This window comes from Schistocerca cancellata, chromosome 9, assembly GCF_023864275.1.
Source record: "Schistocerca cancellata isolate TAMUIC-IGC-003103 chromosome 9, iqSchCanc2.1, whole genome shotgun sequence".
Lineage (NCBI taxonomy): Eukaryota > Metazoa > Arthropoda > Insecta > Orthoptera > Acrididae > Schistocerca > Schistocerca cancellata.
Window position 1 is genome coordinate 6,099,785 of NC_064634.1, and position 6,000 is coordinate 6,105,784.

Sequence of the window (6,000 nt, forward strand, 5' to 3'; positions counted from 1 at the left end):
CAAAGGTTTTTTTAGATTAGGCAGCTCTCCATCCAATCCAGATGACAGTGGCTGTAGGAAACCCAGAAGTATCAGTATATGTTGTTGTTGTTGTTGTTGTTGTTGTTGTTGTTGTTGTTGTTGTTGTGGTCTTCAGTCCTGAGACTGGTTTGATGCAGCTCTCCATGCTACTCTATCCTGTGCAAGCTTCTTCATCTACCAGTATCTACTGCAACCTCCATCCTTCTGAATCTGCTTAGTGTATTCATCTCTTGGTCTCCCTCTACGATTTTTACCCTCCACACCGCCCTCCAATGCTAAATTTGTGATCCCTTGATGCCTCAAAACATGTCCTACCATCGATCCCTTCTTCTAGTCAAGTTGTGCCACAAACTTCTCTTCTCCCCAATCCTATTCAATACCTCCTCATTAGTTACGTGATCTGCCCACCTTATCTTCAGCATTCTTCTGTAGCACCACATTTCGAAAGCTTCTATTCTCTTCTTGTCCAAACTAGTTATCGTCCGTGTTTCACTTCCATACATGGCTACACTCCATACAAATACTTTCAGAAATGACTTCCTGACACTTAAATCTATACTCGATGTTAACAAATTCCTCTTCTTGAGAAACGCTTTCCTTGCCATTGCCAGTCTACATTTTATATCCTCTCTACTTCGACCATCATCGGTTATTTTACTCTCTAAATAGCAAACTCCTTTACTACTTTAAGTGTCTCATTTCCTAATCTAATTCCCTCAGCATCACCCGACTTAAGTTGACTACATTCCATTATCCTCGTTTTGCTTTTGTTGATGTTCATCTTATAATCCTCCTTTCAAGACACTGTCCATTCCATTCAACTGCTCTTCCAAGTCCTTTGCTGTCTCTGACAGAATTACAATGTCATCGGCGAACCTCAAAGTTTTTACTTCTTCTCCAAGAATTTTAATACCTACTCCGAATTTTTCTTTTGTTTCCTTTACTGCTTGCTCAATATACAGATTGAATAACATCGGGGACAGGCTACAACCCTGTCTTACTCCTTTCCCTAGTGAAAGAAATGCCTCCCACAGCTGAGAGTATTAAAATCCTTGTAAACTGCCAAACAAATTGCCAGAGTTTGAAGTGGTCATGAAAAGCAGTGAAGCTCACATGATACTAGGTACAGAAAGCTGGTTGAAACCTGAAATTGATAGCAGTGAGAGTTTTGGGGAAATTTTAAGTGTATGTCGAAAGGCTAGGCAAATGGGAAATGGAGGTGGTGTATTTGCCGCAGTAGGTAAGAAACTCAAATCCACCAAGGTAGAAATTGAAACTGCATGCGAGATTGTTTGGGCAAGGCTCAGTATCAGGGGTGGGCATAAAATGATGATTGGATCCTACTATCACCCACCAGACTCATTTCCTGGTGTAACTAAAAACTTTAGAGAAAACCTCAGTTCAGTTGTACGCGAGTTCTCCAATCATCCTGCAATCATCAGAGTGGTGGGCATGATAGGCATCCTATGAAACTTTACGAAATTCCTTCTCTGAAAATTACATAGAACAGGTAGTTACAAACCCCACTCATGATGGAAATATATTGAATCTAATGGCAACAAATAGACATGACCACTTTGAGGATGCCCACATCAAAACTGGTATCAGTGATCTGACGTGGTTGTGGCAACAATGATTATCAAAGTACAAAGATAACTAAACCAAGTCTAACGATATATATGTTCAGTAAATTGGATAAAAAAAATCTGTAGTCACATCTCAATGAGGAATCTGAAACTTTCAGCACAGGGCAGGGGTATTTTGAGGACTTCTGGCTCAAGTTTAAAAGAATAGTTGACCATGCACTGGATAGATATATACCCAGTAGAACATTTCATAACAATATGTAACCTCCATGGTATACAGTCACCACAAAGAAACTTCTAGGGAAACAAAGATTACTGCATAATAGGTGTAAGACAAAGCACAGGGCTGTAGATAGGTGCTCCATGAAATGCATTTGGTTGTTGAGAGCAAAGCGTGAAGCCTTCAGTGACTACCATAGTAGAATATTGTCAAGTGATCTTCCTCTGAACCTAAAGAAATTCTGGTCACATCAAAGTTAGCATCCAGTCCCTAGCAAATGAGACAGGAACTGAAATTGAGTGTAGCAAAGCAAAAGCTGAAATGCTTAACTGTGTTTTCAAATCTTTCTTTACAAAACAATTGTCCCAATTTAATCCTCATAGCACTGAAATGATGAAGAAATAAGTATTAGTGTCAGTGGTGTTGAGTAACAGCTGAAATCATTAAAACTAAAGAAAGCTCCACACTCCAATGGAATCCCTGTCAGATTCTATACTGAGTTAGCCCCTCTTCTAACTATAATCTGTTATAGATCCCTTGAACAACAATCTATGCCCAGTTCTTCAAAAGAGGCACAGGTCACACCCTTGTACAAGAAGGGTAATAGAAATGATCTGCAAAACTACTGTCCAACATCCTTTACATTAATTTGTTACAGAATCCTAGGACATATTCTGAGCACAAACAGAGAGGTATCTTGAACAGAATGACCTCTTCCGTACCACCCAGCATGGATTTCGAAAACACTGATCATGTGAAACCCAACTCTCACGTTTTTCACATGACATACTGAAAGCTTAGGATCAAGGCAACCAGGTAGAGGCAGTATTTCTTGATTTCCGAAGAGTATTTGACTTGGTATTGCACCTGTACTTATTGTCAAAAGTACATTCATATGGGGTATCAAGTGAAATTTGGGACTGGATTGAGGACTTTTTGGTACGGGGAACACAGTACGTAATCTTAGATGGAGAGTCATGTAGAAGTAACTTTGAGTGTGCCCCAGGGAAGTGCGTTGAGACCCTTGCTGTTCATATTGTATATTAATGACCTTTCAGACAATAGTAAAATAAGTTTGTGGTTGTTTTTTTTTTCCCCTTCAGATGGTGCAGTTACCTATAAAGAAGTACTGTCTGAAAGAAGCTGCATAAATATTCTGTCAGATTTTGATAAGATTTCAATGTGGTGCAGAGATTGGCAACTTGCTCTAAATGTTCGGAAATGTAAAATTGTGCACTTCACAAAATGAAAACAATGTAGTATCCTATGACTATAATGTCAATGAGTCACTGTTGGAATTGGCCAAGTACCAACGTATAACACATTTTAGGGATATGAAATGGAATGAACACATATGCTCAGTTGTGGGTAAAGCAGGTGGTGGACTTCAGTTTATTGGTAGAATACTGGGGAGGTGCAGTCAGTCTAGAAAGGAGATTGCTTAGAAAGCCCTTGTGTGATCAGTTCTAGAATACTGCTAAAGTGTGTGGGACATGTACCACATGCAACTAAAAAAAAACTACTGGAAGTCTCTTGAAGATAGATGTAAACTATCCCAAGAAAGTCTATTAAATTTCAAGAACCTGCTTTAAATGATTGCTCTATGAATATACTGCAACTGCCTGTGTGTTACTCACATAGGGATCGTGAGGATAAGATTAGAATAATTGTTGCATGCACAGAGGCATTCAATCAGTCCTTTTTGGAAATCAAGAAATACTGCATCTCCTTCGTTGCCTTGAGCCTACTGTTTTCCCCACACTCCATATGTGAATGGTACAGTCAGATATATCCTCTGCTGTGCACCTCATGATGGTTCGCAGAGTATAGATGTAGATTTTGAAAAAGTATTAACTGCCAGACATTTGAAGATAGACACTATCCTACAAAAGCCTGCTTACAAAGTGTGTATGAGGAACTTAGGAATATACAACCCTGTACATATTGCTCCAGTAAGGATTGTGAATACAAGATTAAGCTAACTACAGTGCACACCTAGGTACCTTTCAGAAATCCAGAAATACTGCATCTATATGACCACCTCAACCATCTCTCAGGATGTCAAATGATCAGTGTTTTAGAAAACCACACTGGTTAGCATGGTTGAGATCATTCTGTTCTAAATACTTCAATATTTTATGTTCGATTGGGTTTGCAGCATAGTATACATCATAATATGCCTTTTTGAAAATGGTAGGGCCAGACTGGCTGCAATAAGTTTAATATCCTTTATGACTGCTTTTTTGGTTTTGTTACCATCCACAAGTAACAGCTGTTATACATAATATTAAACTTGTTACAGTTAGTCTGCATCTGTGTTTAAATTTTTTTTAAAAAAAGACCCTCATTACTTTAGAGCTCAGAATATATTCCAGGATTCTACAACAAATTGATGTCAAGTATATTGCCTCCAGGTATGGGCTCCCTTCTTGACTAGCTGCCATCTGTAATGAAGAAAGACAAAAAAGCCGAGCAAAGTTTCCATCAATAGAATAAAAGAGGTGCCATACAACATCCACACAGAACTGATGGTGAAAAAGATAGCTATAAAATAAAAACAAGTTTTCCATGAAATTCAAAAGATATTTAGAACGGACGATGAAATTTTCAGTCTGCTTTCAACGTAGCCTTCACTCCTATATGACAGGAATAATTGCAAGGAATGACATGTTGTTTGGATTCCATATTAAACTGTAAGTCTCCTTTCCCCGGTAGCATCACTGGAATACATTTTGGAAGTGCAAGTTGCCAAAGTGACACCCAATTGAAAGACTTCCAAAGCCCATTGAGTCAGACACATCATCATCATCCAGACTGTGATGTATTTCTTCATTTACTGCCAGAGTCAACTTAGACCTAGGAGGGTCACCTTCCTGGATTTATGGGGGGTGATGCTTGAGACTCTAGTACCAACAATGACAATGAGTATAACTAGTTATACTATGTAAATTGTTGTATAGTATACATCGATTGTCATCCTTATCCACTTAAACCACAGATCACCAATGCAGTGTACCCCTCCATTAGCTATGTCTGCTCAACCACTACAGTGCGCCACTCGGAACTATAAGTATGAATGATTGTGGATAGTACTATATACAATGGGTTTGATTTTTTACAACACATCTCACCAAAAAATAAACTGAGGCTGAAGCTAGTACATTTTCCCAACTGCTAAAATAGATGCCTATAAGATTTACTGGTGTGAACCACAAGCACAATTGTTATTAATTTCTTTTGCATAATGTATATGCTGTTTATAGTTTTTCGTGGCTTCACTAAATGTTTCAATGCCATAATCCTTTAACAATACAAAAATATATAAGTGGTGTTTTTATAAAGTTATCTAAAACCAGTTAATAAAGTTCATAGAAAACATTGTTGCTGTTTCCTTTGTTAACATTTCTCTGCACTGCCAAAAGATAATACTTGTACCATTTGTAAAAATTCTGATTTCTGAACCAAATAAAATAACAGTGGTTAACACACAGCGCCAGTAACCTGCCCAGAATGCCACGCGTGTTAAAAAGAGCGCTTACGGGGTGGGGAGTTGCGCTGTGTGCTGGCCCTGCATCGAATCTGCCTAATTTATGACGAGGGTCGGTGTGCCAGCCACCCTGGATGTCAAGATTAGGCAGTTTCCCACATCCCACTAGCAGAATACCATGCCGGTAACCAAGACCCATCTCAGTGACATGATTTGTGAACATCTAAATAACTTTTGCTCACTTGCAATGAGTAATATTGCACACAGACATTTTGGGTTCACATATTCTGAACCAGGGAGTAAAGGGAAGGTGACAGGAATGGCATCTGGCCACCCTTTAAACTTATCATCCCACATCTGTTAATAGTCATGCTGACCCTGCACTGCTGGGGGACAAAAGTATGAGAAAAAGGAGAACAACATTAAGCACGAATAGCAGAAGATGAACCACTGGTGAAGCCACGTGGACTACGGTTTATAATTTTCCCAATATGAGTGATGTGACAACCTAAGACATGGAATCCAAAATTTTCGGGACACGTGCTGCCATTCGGAAAGTAGGAGTAGATCTTTGGACTGCTAGGTGGTGAGAGCTGCATATCTGATGAGTCAGTGTGCGGAGTGGCATTCAGGTGGCAGGACGTGTTGCGTGTCCTCAGTGATTTCCGTAGTACTCTGTGTTTGGT